Raw genomic sequence first — 22,192 nt, forward strand, 5'->3', positions numbered from 1 at the left:
AAATTTTTGGCCAGTTAGGATTATCACTCAGACTCAGGCTGCATGTACTTGGTGGATGCAAAGCCCTGTCTATGCAGCATCCCTGGAGGCTGAATCACATAGTGAGTTGGTGTAGAGACTCGAACCAATTGGGCTTGTTCTATTCCAGTGGCTGCTGTGTGACCTTGGGACATTTCACTAGCCCTCTCTCTCCCTGTCTCCGATTTCTAATCTGTAGAATGCGGATAATCGCAGATTCTATTCACAGTGTTGTTATGAGGATTATTGGAGTTAATAGACACAATAAATGTGATGTGCAAAGAGAAGTTGGTACCTAGACAAGACACCGTCATCAACAGTACTCCTTCCAAGAAGATCATGAAGAAGCAATCTCTGAGGGCCACATGTGCTTCGGTGCTATCATGTTTGCTGTGGGGAAGCCTCTTCGATCACATGTTCATCATTTTATTTTGCCACCAGTTATGGAGCACCTGCTCTGTCCCAGGCATACTGCGGGGTGCTCAGGAGATCACGGCGGCCAAAATCAGACATGCCCCCACCTGCATAGAGTCCTCAGCAAAATGGGAGAGACCGTCACAAGTGAACTAATTATGCGAATAAATATAGGATTGCACTTGAGGTAAGGGCTAACAAAGACAGGCTTCACAGACGACTTGTTACATTTCAATACAGTCTCACGCCTGAGAGAGCAAAACCGTGGGTTTCTTGAAGAATCCAGGAAGTGCTCTGATGCCAAGGAAGGGAAGGGCTGCTCTGTGCAGAAACTGAGAACATCCTGAGAAACTAATTAAAACCTTCCTTTTTGATTACACCCTGGAGGATGGGAATAGTTTCCTCTCTTGCCTTGCCTTGACACAACTTGCTCAGGAGGAATGCAAAGGAGGGGTGGGATCTTCCCTGACGGGAGAGTGAAAGGAAGCTACATACCAACGTGGTGACGCTGGAAGAAATGCTGCAGCTGCTAATTCTCCCTCCACCCTGCGGGACAACTGCTTCGCGGTATTTCAAAGGCAAAGGCAACTTACAGGAAAGAAGGGAAAAAAACGCATTTAACAACTTCCTTGTCTGAAGGTCTGGATAAGAGTGGAGCACATTTGAAAGTTGTATTTATGGCAGAAATATACATGGCCTTACAGACATCTGTGCCTGGGGTTCCCACAGCCCAAGTGTGCACTGATACACGGAGCACTCAGGTTTTCAGGGCTGTTGGCAAGAAACTTGAATGTTGAGACCATTTGAATATAATACGTGTTCAACTCAAGTGCACCAACTATGCCAACTTCACCCGAAAGCTGTAGCTAGGAATTGCATCCAGAATTCCCTCTGTCATTCTTCATTACCAGTGCTTGGAGGAGCAGTGTCCTCCTGCTGAACTTTTTAATTGTTAATCTCAGAAAAAGACATGCCCTTTCAGTTTCACAGTGAAGAGAAATTGAGCTGAAATAGAAGCAGGCACAGGATGTCATAGAGCGATGTCTTAGAAACAAAACTTCAGTAGTTTGCCTCCATTTGACCTCGGCATGTATGTATATATCCTCTATCTACCTGCGTCTCATTCACTTTCTCTTCCGTCAAGCTTTTATGTTTTGTGATTTCAGGTGGTTGGTGGATGGCTCTTCATTCAGCATGTAAAACAAGGGATTATTTCCCGAACATCTACTTTGAGACAGACAGGAATGTCCTTAAACTCATGACTATTCCAGTTTAGGAGTACAGGCCAATATGAAACATAATTAGAAGTATAATGTGTGTTAAGAAAAGAGATATAAAGGATACTCTGGAATTATATACAATAGTAATAGTAATAGTGACTAAGATTAATTCATTGCTTACTGTTCTAAGTGACTTAGATGTACTATTAATTTTAATCCTCATATTCCACCTACGAGGTAAGGTACTATCACTCTTTCCATTTTGTAGATTAGGAAACTAATCTCAAAGGGATTAAACACTGAAGGACTTTTCCAACGCTGCAGAGATAGAAAAAAGCAGACTGGGATTTGAACCCATATGATTTGAGTCCTGTGTTTTATGCCTAAATACACTCTCCTGAGGAAGAAAATTTAGCCTGATCTTCCTTGGGAAAATTCATTAAAATTTGGAACAGTATATATATACACATACATATGTATGTGTATACATACATACATATGTACATATACGTATGTATATATACGCATACACATACATATGTATACATATGTATACATATGTATGTGTATATATATAATTTATTTATGTGCTCCATTAATAAAATAAATGAGGACAACTATTTTTGTCTTTAAGAAATAAGATAGGGCGCCTGGGTGGCTCAGTTGGTTAAGCGACTGCCTTCGGCTCAGGTCACGATCCTGGAGTCCTGGGATCGAGTCCCGCATCGGGCTCCCTGCTCGGCAGGGCGTCTGCTTCTCCCTCTGACCCTCCCCCCTCTCATGTGCTCACTCTCATTCTCTCTCTCTCAAATAAATAAATAAAATCTTAAAAACAAACAAACAAAAAAAGAAATAAGATAGAGAATAAAAATAAAATGCCTCTAAGTGTAATGCACTGGGATCACAGGGGGAGATATTAGGAAAAAACTTGTGCTAGTGTGAGGTTTAGTTTGCAGTGATGTAACAGCGTTGGTTTCAGTGACCATTTACCATGGTAATATAAGCTGGTAACAGGGGAAAATGGGTGAGGGGTATATAGGACTCTCTGTGCTCTCTTTGCAACTTTTCTCAAAATCTGAAAGTATTCTAAAATAAGTTTACTTAATCAAAAAATAAATAGGGGCACCTGGGTGGTTCAGTTGGTTGGGCATACGACTCTTGATTTCGGCTCAGGTCATGATCTCAGGGTCCTGCATCAGCTTCCACGCTCAGTGGGGAATCTGCTTGAGATTTTCTCCCTCTCCCTCTGCCCCTTCCCCTGCCCACACACTCTCTCTCTCAAATGAATAAATAAATCTTTAAAAATAAAACAGTATAAAATGAGATAAAATAAAATAAAAAGTGTATTAGTCTGGCCAACCCCCATGAACCTTTATTAGTTGCAAACTAACCAGTTCTCTGGGATAGATGTGCCTTCTCTCTGACGTCCTCCCTCTCCTACTTACGCAACATGACGTCTTTAGCAGCGCTCAGAGCGGTTGTGCACATTTGTTTCCAGACCTCCTTCCTGGCCAGGCCAGGCATGCTCTACATTCATGCTGGGCCATCCTCTGTAACCTGGATATCCATTCCTCTGCATCATCTCCTTGTCCTCTTCCTTCTTGGTCACTGGGCCTTATGTTCCTATCTGATTCCATCCAACAAAATCATGTCTTAACAACTTTGTCTGTTGGTTCTTCATGTGTCAGGTTCTAAATCAAGGACTGATAGCTTGGACATCGGATCTGGCCTTCCCTAGCAGGGTTCACAGGGTTCTCATTCTGCGTTTGTGGAAGCTGGCTGTCGGAAGCCTGGGAGACCCGAACAGTGAGTGACTCTTGGGGAAGATGAGCACCTGCAGAGACTTGTCTGGCCCACACTTGCAGCACCCCCTTTTTTTTTTTAATCTTTTATTATTGTTACAAGGAGTTTGAGCACTCTCAATCTGCCATGCTACAAACAGCGTCCCACAGAAGAGGGTATAGTCAGCTGGCTGGGGAATCAATATAATAAACATCAGTTCAGTTCAGAATGTGCACGGGGTGAGAACAACCGTGAGCTAGGCCATAAGGTTATCTTCATAAAGTCCCAAGGATTCTGCCTCTTAAATATAACTCAAATGTATCCTCTTCTGTATCATTCAGAGTCTAACCATGGAAAGAAAAACTTTAAATATTTAAAAGAGACAGTTTTGTGCAAGGAATCAGTTACACAGGTGATGGAAGAGATGAGAAGCCAAATGAGACAACGCAGCAACTCAGATGTTAGCAATAGCAGGAAGCCACAATCAACTCTGGGCGGGAGGGACAAAAGGAGGAAGCAGGGTTCCCAGAGCCCCAGGCGGGCGGGCTCTTTGGGCAGAGGCCAGAACAGTGGCATGTGTGCACGTGCCAAGGAGGAGAGGCAACTGAGAGAGAGGGTGAAACACGCTGGGTTTTTCTACCCTCCTGTTTCCCAGGCTCCTGCTGGTAACTACCACTGGTCCAAACTAATTAGAAACTGGCCAACAGGAAAGCCCAGTAAAGGTAGCCCGGAGAAGTCAGCCCTCCTTCCAGAGCATAGAGACACTGCCATTGCTGAGATCAAGTACGTCTCCAGCTCATCCTGGCACATTACAGGATCTTTTTAACTGTTCCTTCGACTCTGCAATCTGTCTCCCTCCAATTCATCCTCTATACTTGAACCAGTGACGTTGCCGAATTACGAATATATATGTCAAGCCCCCGTTTAAACCGTTGGATGACTTCCTGCCGAATGCAGGCTAAGCCCAAGCTTTTCAGCGGGAGTATAAGCCTTACCTGGCTCCTATCCCCCCCCCCCCCCCCCAGCTTCATTTCCCACAGCTCAGCACATGGCACAATTTCAGTGCACTGAACATTGCCGGGGACACAGAGTGGTGTTGGCTGCTTACCTGCTGGTTGCTTTGTGGACCTCCGAAGAGGCTCCCTGGCCTGGGCATTGGGGTTGTTATGGAAGGAATGGCAGGAACAGCAGCCCCAGGCGACTCTGTCAGCTGGCTTCTGGAGCACCTGAGGGGGCCTGGAGTACAGGAGAGGGCTCCTAGTGAGAGCACGTGAGCACATGTAAGACTTTAGATCCTTCAGGGACTCCCGGAAAACAAATGGGAGGAGAAATCGAAGGGCCTTGAGGGATGTCAGCTCATGGGGGTATGCATGAGTCAGTGAAATGTGAGTGATTCTTAATGAAATCCACCTGATGGGTTAAGCTGGAGGAAATTGAGGTTATGTTTGCTTGAGAATAGAATTGAATGTCCAAATATGTTGCTCAAGCTATTACGACTAAAATTCATCCATCATCAAAAGATCTCTAGCAAAATGAATGAAGATGAGGGACTCATTTCTGATAGGCACTATAGACTATCTGTTATGGGTTTCCATATAAAAGAAGTAAATTAACATACTGGAGACTCATAGGGAGTAATTGAGTTCTAGAAGATATGCAGAAGACAGAAGGTAGCAAGTATGGATTTGGAACATCAGAGAAAGTTTCAGTGAAGTTTCTCTAACTTCTATATACTTAAAAATATCTATATTGCGCCATACATACCTATAACCATTCTTTGCATTTCCCTCTAGTCTTGCTGCGATGTGAACCTCTCTTAGCGTGCAGTTGAAAGGTGATGCTACCCTTCATCATCAAGGGAAACCAAACATTTATTGAGCAACACAGTGTGCCAAGCATTGAACTGGGCAGGTTACAAAATATATTTTATTTTGTCATAACTTTCCCATAACAGATGAGGGGAATGAGGCTCAGAGAGGGTAGGAGACTTGCCCAAGGCTGCATATCAAGTGCAGGCATTTATATTTAAATGCAGGTCTTCTGCTTTCCCACAGTTTTTACCTGTCACTAAGCAACCCACATGATGAGTGCAAGCAAGAATAACTCAGTGTTCAGCTTTCTCACCAGGAACATTAAAATAACATTTGGATGTATTTCCAAACAGAATTACTCTAAAATCTTATGTACAACTTTCTAAAAAATGTGGAATTAATTTTGAAGGTTTATTTTCCTACTGAGTTATAAGGACCCTTGACCCTACATCTCTCAAAATTCAGGCAAAATCAATGGCATCCTTGATCTGCTCAGTCTTTGGACTAATATATTTATTATCTTATCATTTTGAGTCTTTGAGTTGCATGTTGGGAGAAGTCCTCACAAAGCAGATGTTGAGATGGAGATAAGTGTTTGGGGCATTTGTCAGGAAGCTCTCTTGGGAACCAGCCCTGTGAAAGACAGGGCCAGGAAGCAGAATTTGGCAGAGAGAAAAGTTGAGCTGTGATTTAATATAATTAAGGGTCTAGCAAGCTTATTGGCAACTCTGGAGCTGTGATGGCGCTCCGTTGTTCTGAGTTGGGGAAAGGGGGCTCTCCATGTTGATCAGTTCCTGAGTGTGGAAAACCAATTACCAGAGTCTCACGTGAGGTATTTTTATTCAGGTGAGGGAATCCCAAAGCAAGACTTCGAGCTGAGGGCTGTTTTCCGGCACCACTCCCCATAGCTGGGGAAATAAGTCCTTTATTCTTGAAGGGGCATCTGGGTGGTACCTCACAACATGCACCGCAGTGACAAATGTAATTCTTCATAAATCTGTGTATATACAATAAATGTATATATGCATTGAGTATATAAGACATGGTAAAATATATAAATATATATAATATGGAAACAAATATTTACTTCATATAATTATAAAATATATATTTATTGTACAAATTGTAAAGGCATTAACCAACTGGATCAGGATGAAAGCTGGACTTAAAAGAATTAATACACTTGGCAATGTAGTGCCTACAGATTGAAAATGCAGGGTATCCATCTCTGGTTCAAAAGGGAGCAGAAGCGCATGACTTCTTGATACTCTGGCTTCTTACCACCACATGGTGTATTGTTGCTGCACCAATGATAAGAATGGAAGTGATGTGTACTACGTACAGAGAATGGTGTTAGGCTTATTGGCTTTGTTTTTACACATTTGCTTCCTCTGAAGACCAATAAATGTAAGTGAAAACAAAAAAATAGAAAATCATTATGTAGTTAAGAACTTTTTTTTTTTTTTTTTTTTTTTTTTTTTTTTTAAAGATTTTATTTATTTATTTGCGAGAGAGAGAATGAGAGACAGAGAGCACGAGAGGGAGGAGGGTCAGAGGGAGAAGCAGACCCCCAGCTGAGCAGGGAGCCCGATGCGGGACTCGATCCAGGGACTCCAGGATCATGACCTGAGCCAAAGGCAGTCGCTTAACCAACTGAGCCACCCAGGCGCCCAGTTAAGAACTTTTTAAAAGATAAACATGGGGCATCTGGGTGGCACAGTCAGTTGGGCATCTGACTCTTGATTTCAGCTCAGGTCATGATCTCAGAGTCCTGGGATCAAGCCCCGTGTCAGGCTCTGCCCTCAGTGTGAAGTCTGCTTGTCCCTCTCCCTCTGTTCTTCCCCTCGTACTCTCTCTCTTTCTCAAATAAATAAATACATAGGATCTTTAAAAAAAAATAGAAGATAAACATGAATTCTTCAGAAATTGCATTGGCCCTGCCTCTATTTACTTGGTCAACCTCTTCCTATTTTAGCTATTCCCATCAACTAATAGTTCTATTAGAAATCTGAGAAGGCAAATTGCTAACAACAGTCAGTCAGTGTAGAGAATCTTCATACATGAAGGCAAAAAGAAGGAGGGGTCTAACGTATTCATCCTTTTTCGGTTTAGTAGCTTATGAGACTGCCATGCTATCTCTTTCCCTCTGCCCATCCCTGCCACTGACTCAGCAGTCTGCATCAAGAGCACTTAGGATCTCTGTGGTTCCTTGCAGCACAGTCCCTAATCGCTGGTGCCTGAAGGGTATGCGTAATTTGCTCACAATGATTGAAAGGGCAAGTGGCTTCAGTTTGTTCAGGTAGAGCTGCATTATATGGAGTGTGTACCTAGAATGAGCTGAACTGTGCATCAAATTAGGAAATGGCTGCCCAAGGCAATCTGGAAAACGCTGGCCCTCCTAGAATGACAGTCACCTTCATTGTTGACATTTTTCTTCCATTAGTCGTTTCCTGTCCTTTTGGACAATGAGTTAAGTCTGATTTAGCTATTATCTATATTAGGAAGTCTTAGTCACGCCCAAAAGATGTGGATGAGCCAAATACGTTCTTTTTTAAAATTTTTATTTTATCTATTCACTCATGTATTCATTCATTCAATCATTTGCTCATTCATTTATAGTTAAGTAACTATTTTGTTTTGTGGCCAGATAGTGCAGGTAATTGTTCGAAGGCTGAAGTACAGAACTGCTGTCATGCACACTGGATATTGTTTGAGAATTTGGATCTGGATATTTAGGAAGATAGAATTCTAGTTAGTCTGATTATTATTATTATTTTTAATTTTATTTATTTATTTGCGAGAGAGAATGAGATAGAGCATGAGAGGGGGGAGGGTCAGAGGGAGAAGCAGACTCCCTGCTGAGCAGGGAGCCCGATGTGGGACTCGGTCCCAGGACTCCAGGATCATGACCTGAGCCGAAGGCAGTCGCTTAACCAACTGAGCCACCCAGGCGCCCTAGTCTGATTATTATTGCAACTGAATCAGAGGCAACTGGCTTTTCTTCTATTTATTTTCTTCTTAATTTTTTCTGAATAATGTCGTACTTCAGAAGCCTGACTGTTTCTTGCTTATCCTCTGCAAATCCATCACTAGGGTAAGGGCTCTAATTCATTTCCTTTTGATGTGTTTTAACCTTTGCTAAACCTCACCTCATCTTATTTTAATTCCTTTACTTTGAATTATAATTTTATTCCATTTGTCTTATTTATAACATTGCTATATACCAGGAACAGACTTTATCTTGACACCCCCCACCCCTCCACACACACACACAAATTTTGTCAGGGCATCTTGTTTTCTAGCAGCTCAGTTCTGAGTGTCAATAGATTCAGTTCTCTTGTTGGCCTGTTTTGTGGCTGTGGGCCAGTCCAACTCCATGAACCTCAACTTTTCCATTTGCAAGATGGGATAATAATACTTACCTCCCACACACCATGGGTGTTGTGAGAATTAGAAAGATAAAGTTTGCAAAGTGTTTTGTAAAAACATGGAGCCTTTCATCTAAGGAAGGAGCTCAGAGTGTTATTATTTTTGTTGTTACTGATGGTCATGTTCCCACATGGCTTTATTTTTATGGAGTACTTAAGTGCAATAGGGTTGAATTACAGAAATGAGAGATGGTAAAGATTTAGCAGGTCATCTAGTTCAAACATATTGTGGAATTCTTCCCCTGCAACATGCTGTTTGTACTTTACTCCTTCTATTTTTAAATGCAATAGCATCAAACATTACATGGTCCATTTCTTCCTGCTGACAGCAGAACTCTTCTAAAGAACAATTTCAATGGCAACTTTTGATCTAAGTATTTTCTTAATGACCCAATAACTGGAATAATGACCCTGGAATAACTCTTTGAGTCTCTGCCAGGAGGATATTTTTGCCCAGTGTGAGGGTTACAATTATTTTCAGGGCCTTTTTACTACTTTACTGGGGAAATGCAGTCACAATCCATTAGCTCTCTTTCTGATGATGTTCTTTATAATGTTCATCCCAAATGTTCAATTTAGGAATTTCCTAACTGTTGGTCCATGGAGCAGACTGAATCTTGTTCAGAGATAACTTGTTTCAAACACAGTTAAATGGCTTTAAATTCAATTCCAGAAGACTAATTTGAAAGAATGTGCTAACTTTAGTCTTGTGAACTGCACGTGTTTTGCTTTTGGCAGGTCCATAATCTATCGCTGAAGATAGATTCTAGCAGCTGATAGTACATAAATATTTATTGAATGGATAAATGGATAATTCAAATGATCACATATCTAATTCATTGTTCCTTAATTCAGTGAGATAATCATAGTCCTTTTTAAAGGTTAATATATTAATATATATAGATGTTATATGTTATATAAAACACATAGTTGTGAATACATTATATGGAAGTATCACTACCTACAATATAAATACAACTAGTATCTTGACAAAGGAACTATCTACAATATCTAGACTTTCAAAAAATGTGGAGCATTTACTATGCATTAGGAGCTGAGAATATATTGGTAAGCTAAACAAACATATTTCTCTTCTGGCAGTACTTACTACTTCAGGCAATGAGAATTGGTTCTGAAGATACAATGATTTCTTTTTCCCCCAGCAATTGGTTTTCCATCCTTCTGCTATAGAGAGTGGGATCTAAGATTAAATCAATACCCTAAGTATTTCTTTCCTTTTCTTCTACATTATGGTGGTTTAATTAATTATTCTCCGTTAAAGTAACCCATTGACTAAAACTAAGCTTTTATTTTACGTGCTAATGATTATTGTTTTGAATGCGCTTGCGGTGCCCAACAGAATCAGGTTCATAACAGACCTTCTTTCCCAAATCCAAGGATTTGAGAAATAATTAGGCTTCCTTAATAAAGAATAGGATATGACTTTTAAGAGAGAACTCCATTCCAATCTCAAGCAGTCAAAAAACAAAAATTAAAAAAAAGAAACAATGAATGAAAAAAAATAAACGAAGCTCTCTCTATAGGTACATGGGAAATTAAGAAACATAACTTTATTCAAAAGTGTTCAAGTTATGATCTGTTGAAATTGGATCAGAAAGCTTGTGACATTTGAAATCTTTTCTTCGAGGGGCATATTTCCAGATAGTAAAATCATTGGTGGTCACCTTTTTAGATGCTTTGCTCTTTAATTCCCTGTGCCTTTAACCTGGTTAGTGGCTGAGTAGTGACATAGGTGAGGGTAATTGGCTTGCTGAGTCAGTGGGAAGGAGCCCTGTAATACTGAATAATTGTTTCTTTGATGTGTGGTGTGGTTAACATGCTTAAGATTCTTAACTCGGGACCATCTCGGTGTCAGATCTGGGAAGAGGAAGTAAAATCAGTTTTGTACACTGTGTAAAACATGAAATAGCAAATCTCAGAGTCTAGACTTGACCATTCTTTTTCATAACCTTTTTGTTTTTTTAAACTTCAAACCAATTAGTTTAAGCACTTATCAATCAAACATATCAAATAAAATGATATCATTATAAGTCTGTGAATCAGGACGCCTGGGTGGCTCAGTCGGTTAAGCGTCTGCCTTCGGCTCAGGTCATGATCCCAGGGTCCTGGGATCGAGTCCTGCATCGGGCTCCCTGCTCCGTGGGGAGCCTGCTTCTCCCTCTGTCTCTGTCTCTCTCTCTGTCTCTCATGAATAAATAAATAAAATCTTTAAAAAAAAAAAATAAGTCTGTGAATCACCTTACCTGCTACGATCCTTGTTCCAGACAACTTGTTCCAGAAACAAAAATCTGGACAAAAATATAAAGGCACAATGACACTACCGTTTTGGAAAGTAAATGTATGTTAGTGTCCTTAGAGTTTTAACACTAATGTGTCAGTAATGGGTTTAGTTTATTGGATACCAAGTATTCCCTGACATTAGTCTCATCATGCTTTCATGTCTATGAGAGATATTCCTGTTAGACCAAGCCCAGGGGTTGACTAAGGAGAATGTAGAACCTGGAGTTGAAATCCATTCATTTTGATCCTCTCTGTAACTACCAATTTATTACCATGATCTTTGCTGCAATGGAAAATCATTACCTCTTTATAGATCTCAGCAGTTTAAAATGGGAAGAATTTGTTTGGGACTTTGAGGATCTAATCCTCTGCATCTCTTTCCTGTCCTTAGCCGCCTTCTTCCAGGTTCTGTTGCCTCTGATACCCAAGAGAACAGCAACAAGCTGGGATTTAGAGATGCCCCCTGCTTTTTGAGCCTCATTTGTGGTTGAGGCACAGACTGAAAAGAGGAAGTATGAGTCGCAGTGAGATGCAGGGGGGGGAGAATGGATTCATACCATTAATTGGAAATTACAAAACAGTAGAATGATAACTGTCATCATCACATGGGTTTTGTGCCTCTCATATAAATACAATCAGCTAGGATTCAAATTCAAGTTAAGGCACATTTTTTTTCCATCTCTACCATTGGACATCATAATTTTTTTTTTTTAATAAAAATCAGCAGTAGCTTTATATGCCTTTTCTCAAAGACAGCTGAATGGTATTTCCTGGTCTCTCGCTAGGACTTAACCTTGTTTGCAATGGCTGGGTGAAGTTGACTTGCATGAAAAGGAGGTTTCCATATTGCATCCTTGTTGGGGTGAACTCGGCAGGTGTATAGATGAACAGCAGCCCTTGTCTTCCAAAGGCAGGGCTCACTCCCCTGAGTTGACTAATATTTACCTAAGCTTCTCTCTATCTCTTCCTCCTCTCTCAGAGTTTGTTTTTCTTGTTGTCCCAACCTGAATGCTTCACCTACAACTCAGCTTCCTTGGAATTTCTCTTGGCTCACCTTGTGCATTTTTCATTTCCACGATTATTATATTTCTTAACTTGAATGCTTCCCTTTGTTCTGTAACATGGCATTCAACACTGCTTTCCTGCTCTCCCCCAGGATGCCCTTTGCTGTTTGTGTACTTCCCACCTCCACAGATACGCAACAAGTTTCTTTAGCTAATCTCTTGGCTTATCTGTCCTTTTATATTTCCTTCACACATTGTATAGTTCAGCCTTATTTGATTTATCACCAACACATCAACTCCCCCATAACCTCACCTTTCCATTTGATTTTTATTACAAATAAAGAAACAATATCTGAAGACTTTTATAAAAGGATCTTAGGACATCTCACAAACATTATCACTTTCATCTTTCATGTTATCTCTATTAAAAAACATAGATGGAAAACAAGCACTCAGTTTTGAGATCAAAAATTATAGTAAAGGCCAATTGCTTACATCCAGTGAGTAGACAATAATCCTGAGAGCTAGCTTAAATCTTTTCTTAAAACAAAGGATAATATGTCTTTCTATTCTGCACTCTTCTCTCTTTTGGAGGACCTATTCCTATAACACAATTGTGTTGTTTTGAGTCATTTCAACAATACATATACAATAATTAATATTTGAAAGTCACTCTAAGTTTAATATATGCAAGACATAGAAGAATGGCCCTTGTCTTTGAGAAAGTGGGGAGACAGCCATGGTAAGGCAGTATCCATTAAGCCCTATGACAAAAGAAAAAACAAGTGTCCTGAGCCACAGATACACTAGACAGTTGACTGGGTTGGTGTAGAATACTTTGTGCAGGAGGCAGCTCTGCACTAGATTCATATGAAAAGGGGATGGGCAGAAATGGGATTACTGCCTCTAGAGAAAAAACTGAGCCATATTCTCTCAATCCCTGACCCACTATTTCAATGTCCCTTTTAAGCACTAAGATAGCTTCTGTAGATCCTATCTTGCAAATTGAGAATATGCCTTTTGCTAGGAGCCACCTGAGTTTGGATAGCTATGCATTATATAATAGAAAGTAATTGTAATTTCAGCTCTCAAAGAGATGAGTTTAAAGATGATTATAGCATAATGATCAAAACTCCATTGGCCGAGAAATTGTGATGAAAATAATGAATGAAAATGAGAGAATTTAGAAAAACATTTTCTGGGTTTTGAGTTGTGTGTGTGCTTCACTGAAAAGCATATTGTAAAAATTATTCACAATGCCTTGTTTCCCAATGTTGTGATTAGTCTCCTGAGACAGTCACATGGGTTTACTTCCTCTAAATTAAGTAGTAGAGAAGAGTGTTTCAGGCAGACCACCTTGAGGTGATAATTGCTTTTCTCAGGAGACAGTCACATTTGCCAGGTCCTCTGGGAGGAAATGAATGAATTGCCTATTGTGCCTTCAAACTCAGACAAGAAATTTTAGAGGTGAATTTTTAAAGTGTTAAGGCTCAGAGTAATCACCGGAGTGTGGCAGCTAGCCTGGGGGGCCCGCCCTTCCTAGAATCAGCAAACTCTTCCCCTGTAGAAAATTACATAAACATTTGAAGATTTCCTTCTGCCCTCAGAATTCGATTTGTCTGCCAAGGTTATGGTCATTTGGGCTGGAAATTTGGCCATTTGCAATCTCTATTAAGGCACCGGTGGCTGCACTCTTTCCTGCACTTGCTTATTCATGATCTTGTGATTCTCTTGAGTCTCTGGGGCCTCTTGGGTCAATTGCTGCCTCTGAGAGCTATCGGTAAGGAGGAAAGGACATACTTATGTCATTTCTATCTAAATAGTGGGCTTCACTTTGGAGCTGACCCAGAGTAGCCTCTACTCTATCCCAAGTAAAAGCCTTTTGCGAAGTCTTGGTTGGGCAGAAACCCAGAGACTTGAGTTGTAAGGTATCCTTCTTCATGAGGACAATCAATAGATCTACAAAATATACAACGTTGGTCACATGACCAGTTTTTCTCTTTCCTACTACCCCCATGCCACTCCGCATCTCCTACATCTTGACAGAACTTCTAGTGTAGAGGAACACAAAGCTTGGGTAGCTTCACTCCCTCCTCGCTTCCATTAAATAACTATTCTTGGCACCTTAACACCCTACTACCATACTGCTTTCAGAAGTAAAAAGCATTTTCTTTCCCCACTAGGCAAATGACTCAGAATTTATTTCTTTTTCTAGATGTTCTCCTCTGTTGCTGATTGGGTTACATCGAAAAATTCCGAAATGGAGTTTTTAGTATAGAATATTTATTATGGAGCGTCCTTGGGACCAGCACCTTTGGAGCACTGGCAAAAGCAACAGAATTGGAAAGAAGGATCTGTTGAGCTGAGACACACATCGAACAAGTCTTAGTCAACTCCACAGGGATCTCTGGAACTAGAATGGCCCCTCAGAGTTACCGTGACTTGGGCCAAGATGGCAGACCTCTGTATTCCCACATCAATTAGTCATCAGATGTGAGCATCCTTAGCAAGGGCATCCCTTGCTTAGAGGGCTTTCTGTAGCTGAGGCAATCCCGAGGGGCTGACAGCTGATGGCTATCTGCTGGCAGCATTCCAAGTAGCTGGAACAGGAAGGAAGGAGATCTGGGTGGTGCACAGTGTCCATCAGAGCCTGCCCCTTGCTCCATTCAGATTCACATTTCAATACACATTTAGGAAGCAGCTCTTTAGAACCCAGATTGCAGAAAAAGGATGCAAATGATTCAAGCAGGTCCCTGGTAAAGATGAGCAATGGGACCACTTTTGTTCTTACTCCTTAGTTCCTAGAACCATATATTTATCCTTTTGGGAATACGACCCATATGAAGGTCTTTGATTCATAGAGTATACTAGCCTTGGAGTATGACATCTCATCCTAGGAAATCATTGGTTCTGAGCTGGAATTTCAGGATATTCTTTAGAAGGATATTCCAATGCTCTATCTCTATGGTTGTTTAGTATCTCTTCTGTGTTGGATGTTATCTGGTGGGCTTGATCATATGATACAAAGATTTTTATAATTTGTGTCCACTTTCATATGTTCATTTACATGCCTATACCCTGGATTTCCTTATCCCTGGTTTTCCCATTTTTTTCTTTCCAGGCCCTGATCAGCTTGCCAAGCCAACTGCCACTGTCCATGAATCTATATATGTATTCTCATCTTGCATCACTTCTCTTTCTACACAAAGTAGATGGCCAGGTGCAGATAAGTGACTTTGTGCTATCTCTTGGAGTCCTTGCTAGGATTCTAAATCCTGTATGCTGGGAAGATATACTGTCTTTCTTCTCTTATAGACCCAGGACATCCTTGGCTTGGTTATGCTGAAAGTTTACCTTAGCTATTGGTCAAGTGGACAGAATGGGAGATAGGGGTATGTCCTAAGGGAGGCCTCTGCATTTTCTTCTTATAAAAGGGGAGTGTATTAGCTGTTGATGGTGGGGGGGCACTTCTGCAGCTGTATAGGTTTTGGGGAATCTTAGAATTCAGGATTTTTGTGGAATTCTACTTTAGATAATCTATCTGAGGTGTCGAGGTCCTATTCTTTCCTAGCCAGCATCCTAATCTTGGCATGGAAGATCTGTCTTAATTAGGAGCTAAAATGTAGGCTCAAGTGCAGCCTCAGCCAACGTCACAGGGATCCTGTGGGCTAAAATGGCCCAAGATGGTCAGATCTTTATACTCCTGCATTGATGAGATATTGGATGTGGGTGTCCTTGGGAAAAGGTGTGACCTCAGATGAAAGCTCTATAGCTGAGGCACTTCTTGAAGATGCTGACCGCTCAAAGCTACCTGACACCTCTCCAAGTAGGGGGCAACAAGTCCTCTATTGAATAGGGATCTGGACACGAGAGTAACTTGCAGTAAGATTGTGCCATCTTTCTACATGGCTGTGCCTTTGTACATTCCACTGTTTCTGTCCCAAATGATCTTTCCTCTACTCTTAATTCCTTTCTTAGCTAACTAAGACATGTCCTTCAAGCACTGGCTTCCCAGGGAAGCTTTTGCTGACCCAATTTTCTCACTATCCTCAACATCAAGTCTACTTGTCTAACGAACTCCCTGGCTGGTTAAATGCTCTGATGAGTGCCTATGACATTTTAAAAATGCTTCTATGTTAACTGTATTAGTCTGTTTGGCTGCTATAACAGAATACTATAGACTGGGTGCCTTATAAACAACAGAAATTTATGTCTCACATTTCTAGATGTTGGGAAGTCCAAGATAGAGAGACACCAGCTGCTGGTGTCTGGTCCATCGATGGCTGTCTTCTTGCTGTGTCCTCACACGGCTAAAGGAGAGAGGGAGCCTTCTGGGGTCTCTTTTATAAGGGCACGAATCCCATTCACGAGGGCTCCACTCTTATGACCTAATCACCCTCCCAAAGGCCCCATCACCAGATACCATCACATTGGGGATTAGGTTTTAACAGGTGAATTCTTCTGGGGGTTAGGGAGACAAAACGTTTAGTCCATACAATAACACTTAATACACTGAGGTGTAATAGTGTAGTTACCTGCTTATATTTTACCTTGGACTATACATTTCTTTCTTTTTTCTTTTTTTTGACTATAGATTTCTTGACGGTTATAATTTTTTTTTATTTCTGTATACTCAAGGACCAGAATGAGTATCGTGCTTTTCATATATCATATATACTAAATAAGTAAATGCTCCCAAAATACTATCATTTACATCATAGTTTAAGGACATTGGGCTAGAGTCAAGAGATACAATTTGAGTTCTTACTTGGTTATAAACAGACAATAGGTAAGTCATTCAATCTCATTATATCTCAGATTCACCATCTGTAAAATATAGAGAAGTATACACTATATCATTATTATAAAGATAAAGGAAGATAAAATATGTGAAAGAATTTTGGGTAATAAAAGAGCTATATGAATGCCAGCAGTGATTACTGTTTATCCATCACTTTCTTCACCAGTGACCAGTGTTCACCTACACTGCTGCCTGTAATTATTTCATTTACTATTGTAATCCTCCAAGTTAATCACAGATACAGATTCTTCACTGTTGTTATGGTGTATCTGCTCTGTTCTCTTCAATTCTGGACAACTAGTCTATATGTGTATTTGGAAACTGGTGAACAAATAAGCCACTGAAAACTATCACCTCTAAAGGAACACCCCAGAATAGCCAAAGGCTAGCCATAAAGGGTAAAAAGATGATTGAGATATAGTTTCTAACTATAGGAAACTGGTAGTATTCTAGAGGGAAACAGACATGTAAAAATTTAGAAGAAATAAAATATTATAGGTATCTTATAAATATAAGAATATGCTGGGATCTTATGCAGGTGCAAAGGAAGGAGTGATTGTGGTGGTCAAGAGGGCCTTCATCAGAGATGAAGCTTGTATAGAAGTAGGTATGATCCAGGCAGATAAGAAACTGAAGGACATCCAGGATGAGCAGAGGCCCTAAGGAGTTAGAAGAATGGAAGATTCTAGACTATGTAACCAGAACATAGGATAGATGGGGCATGAGAAAAGAAAGCAGCCACATGTATCTCCACTTTGGTGTCATGAAGGCATCATTAGACATGTTACCTGAAAAACCTTCCCAGATCTTGCAAGAAGAATTCTTTCTCTTGTTACATGGACCACATCATGCTATGGGGCCACCCTCTCATTTTTTGTTTATTTGTTTATATATCAGTCTTCCAGCCTAGACGTTGGCCCTTTAGACTAGGGACTTTCTGTATCCCCAGGTCTCATAATGGTAACTGGCACAGACACACAAAAATGCATATTCAGAGATGAATGAAAAGATAAAGTATCTTAGCAATAGTTTTAATAAGCAAGTCATCAGGCATTCAGGAGAGAGAGATTTATATCTTAAAGAGACAAGTTTAGGATGAAAAATTACTAGAATTGGAATCTGAGGACTTGAATTTAAGCCCTCTAAGTTAGGTACTAGCTGTGCGATTTGAACCCAGGGTGAGCCTTGCTTAGCTTCAGGTGATTACTTACACTTACACTCAGTGTCTTTGCAAGAATGAAAACTTAACATTTGCAAACTTAATGTTTCTGTACTAGATCCAGGTCTCCACACTCAATTCTCACTGAACTTTTGTTGTTGAATTAATTATAGCTATATCCATGGGGGCAAGAACAAGGCTTAACCTGGTATAGATGATGAATTCCAAAAGATCTGCTTTTATTTACTTTAAAAAATTATTTATTTATTTATTTAAAAATAAATGTATTTTGGGGGCACCTGGGTGGCTCAGTCAGTTAAGTGTCTGACTATTTTGGCTCAGATCATGATCTCAGGATCATGAGATTAAGCCCCATGTGGGCTCCGTGCTGGGCGTGGGGCTTGCTTAAGATTCTCTCTCTCCCTCTCCCTCTGCTCCTCCCCCCCCCACCGTTCCCACACATGCACACTCTCAATCTCTCTCTAAAATATATATATATATACATATTTTTTTCAATTGAAGTATAATTAATACACAGCATCATATTAGTTTTAGGTGTACAATGTAATGATTCAGCAATTCTGTACATTGCTCAGCACTCATCATGATAACTGTATCTTAATTCCCTTTTTCTATTTCACCCCCCACCCCCTGGCAACCACCAGTTTGCTCTCTATATTTAAGAGTCTGTCTTTGTTGTTGTGTCTTTTTCCCTTTGTTTGTTTTGTTTTTTAAATTCCACGTATGAAAAAAAAAAATTCCACGTATGAATGAAATTGTATTTGTCTTTCCTTGTCTGACTTATTTCACTTAGCATTATATACTCTAGGTATATCTATGTTGTTGCAAATGGCAAGATCTCATTCTTTTTTAATGACTCAGTAATATTCCATTGTATATATGTATACACATACCACATCTTCTTTATCCATTCATCCATCAGTGGATACTTGGGTTGCTTCCATATCTTGGCTGTTGTCAATAATGCTGCAATAAACATAGGGGTGGATCTATCTTTTTGAATTAGTGTTTTTGTTTTCTTTGAGTAAATACCCAGTAGTGGAATTAATGGATCATATGGTAGTTCTATTTTTAATTTTTTGAGGAACCTCCATGCTGTTTTCCACAGTGGCTGTAAAATTTACATTCCCACCAGTGGTGCATGAGGGTTCCTTTTTTTCTACATCCTCACCAATACTTATTATTTCTTATCTTTGATTCTAGCCATTCTGACAGATGTAATGTGACATCTCATTGTGGTTTTGATTTGTGTGTCCCTGATGATTACTGATGTTGAGCATCTTTTCATGTGTCTGTTGGCCATTTGTATGTCTTCTTTGGAAAAATTTCTATTCAGGTCCTCTGCCCATTTTTAATTGGATTATGTGGGGTTTTTTGGTGTTGAGTTGTATAACTTCTTTATATGTTGTGGATATTAACCCCCTATTGGATATATCATTTGCAAATATCTTCTCTCATTCCATTAGTTACCTTGACATTTTGTTGATGTTTTCCTTCAGGGTGCAAAAGCTTTTTATTTTGGTGTTGTCTTTGGTTATTTTAGTTTAATTTTGCTTTTGTTTCCATTGCCTTAGGAGACATATCTAGAAAAATGTTTCTGTAGCCCAGTATTGTTAAAATGTCCATACTACCCAAAGCAATCTACAGATTTAATGCAATCTCTATCAAAATACCAACAACATTTTCCACAGAACTAGAACAAATAATCCTAAAATGTGTATGGTATCACAAAAGACCCCAAATAGCCAAAGCGATCTTGAGAAAGAAGAACAAAGCTGAAGGTATCACAATCCTAGATTTTAAACTATACTACAAAGTTGTAGTAATCAAAACAGTATGGTACTGGCACAAAACAGACATATAGGTCAATGGAACAGAATAGAGAGTCCATAAATAAACCCACAGCTATATGGTTGATTAATCTATGACAAAGAAGGCAAGAATATACAGTGGGGAAAAGACAGTCTAGTCTCTTCAATAAATGGTAGTGGGGAAACTGGACAACTACATGCAAAAGAATGCAACTGGACCACTTTCATACACCATACACAAAGATAAACTCAAAATAGATTAAAGACCTAACTGTGAGACTTGAAACCACAAAACTACTAGAAGAAAACATAGGCAGTAATTTCTTTGACATCAACTATAGAAACATTTTTTTTAATTTGTCTCCTCAGATCTGCTCTTAAACTGGACACCCTGTGGCGTGATGGAATGCCATAGGAACCAGAGCTGAGCTACCTGAGTATGAGTCCCCTCTTGGCTGCTTGTTGACTCTCTGACTTTATGCACATTATTTAATCTCTCTGTGCTCCCATTCTCAACAGCAGAATCAGGATTTGTGGATTCAATCACTGTTTTGACACGGGGAATTGCAGTAATAAACAAAATTATAAAACCCCAGCTTTTATGTAGGTTATGTTCTAGTGATGAGGATAATAATATCTATTTTAGTGTTGTGGTAAGGATTAATTAGGTCTTTGTACATAAAGCACTTTGAACAGTGACTGACCTATAGAAAGTGCATAGTGACTATTAGGTATTGCTATTATTATACAAAATCCTGATCTGTGTAGACTTAAAAGCCATGAGTATCTGTAGTCTTCAATAAGACAACACATTGTAAGTACAATCCCTAAAGAAATGTAGGCCTCAACATACTAAAATTTAGTAAATTCTGTTTTTTTCTTTCTAGTGGGAAGATATCTCTCTAGTCCTATGGAAATGGTTTTCTCAGGATCGTTGGTCCCAACCTTGATTTTCCTACCTCTGTCCTATGGTAGTGCCAGTTTAATCCTTTCTGTAATGGTTCTGGGATCCTCTCCACTTGCTCGATTCCTGTCTGTCTTGAGTTGTCTAAGTTCTCTTGTGTGAGGCTCCCATATGCTCTCTTACCCTATCCTAATTATCCAGGAACATTTTTCAGCTCTCTTCTCACACAGCATGCCCTTTCAGTACCACTCATTTGACCCTGAACATTTCTGCTTTGAGTTGCAGGTCTTTTTTTTTTTTTTTTTTTTTAATAAAAGCCTTGTCGATAGGTGAGGAGGATGGACAGTGATGATGTCTTGTATTTTTTTGCATTTTCCCACAGTCCTTTGCACAATATATCTGTGGTTGATTTCCACATGGCTTTGGTGGATGTTCTGTTTGTAGAGAAGCAGTGGGAGGGTTTGCTGCTATGGATACTCTCAGCCAATGGTGTGTGGAGCAGTTGGGATGGCTCTCATGGAGAAGGTTGGGTAAGTAACAGTAATTATAGACAGGATGAGTCTAAACATTGCAACTTATGTGTTCTGTGAAATTAGGTTGTAAAACTGCAGTGGAGAATGGGGAGGGTGGGTCTTCACTGGCTTTTGTTGTTAGGAAACAACTACATGTAGGTAGAAAAATCAACTTAGCAAATAAGGCGAGTTGCTTTTCAAGTGTTAGATATTAGTTTCCATCTTGCTGTTCAAAGTGTTGTTCACGAACCAACAGCATCAGCAACACCTGGAAGCTTATTAGAAATGCGGAACCTCAGGCTTCCCTGCTGTATAAAAATATGTGGTGATTCTTTTTCAACTAAGTGTTAATTCTAGAGTTTAACATTGAAATATTCCTGTATCTTGGCTGCTTCCTAAACAAATGAAATGAGAATCGTACGTGGGGTGCAGGCATCAGTAATTTAAAAACTCTCCAGATTTCGATATGTAATGAAAGTTGAGAACCATCAATATGGGATGATTTCTGGATTGGTAAATATTTAGTAAAGGAGCAGATATGAATCTGTTTACCTTTGGGATAGCTTTCTTTCCTTTTTTAACTATATGCCAAATGCACAATAGATGAGTGGATGTAAATCCTCAGCCAGACTACACCCCTACGTCTGCCATGTACTGAGTCCATAGATTTAGCCCAATGCCAGCTATAGCCTTTATGGGCTGTTAGGGCTCATGGATTGTAGACTGTTGCACAGGGGCCAACCCCCCCTGGCAGTAGGCCCAGTCAGATATTGCCAAAGCACAAAGCTAAGTATCTGTCATTGGTCTGGGCTCTGGGGCTGGAAGGTTAGTTTAGGAAAGCCCCTTTCCTAATGATCTGAGGTAGAATGAGGCTTGAATTGAGTGTCTAGTTGTGTGCAGAGGTGAAAGCTTGAGGATTAGTGTCAGAGGATGTATCCAAGGGACACGTGTCTGGAATCAAAATTTCTAAATGAATTAAGAGTCCTTGAGTCAGGAGAATGCAAGA

This window comes from Neomonachus schauinslandi, chromosome 7, assembly GCF_002201575.2.
Source record: "Neomonachus schauinslandi chromosome 7, ASM220157v2, whole genome shotgun sequence".
NCBI lineage: Eukaryota > Metazoa > Chordata > Mammalia > Carnivora > Phocidae > Neomonachus > Neomonachus schauinslandi.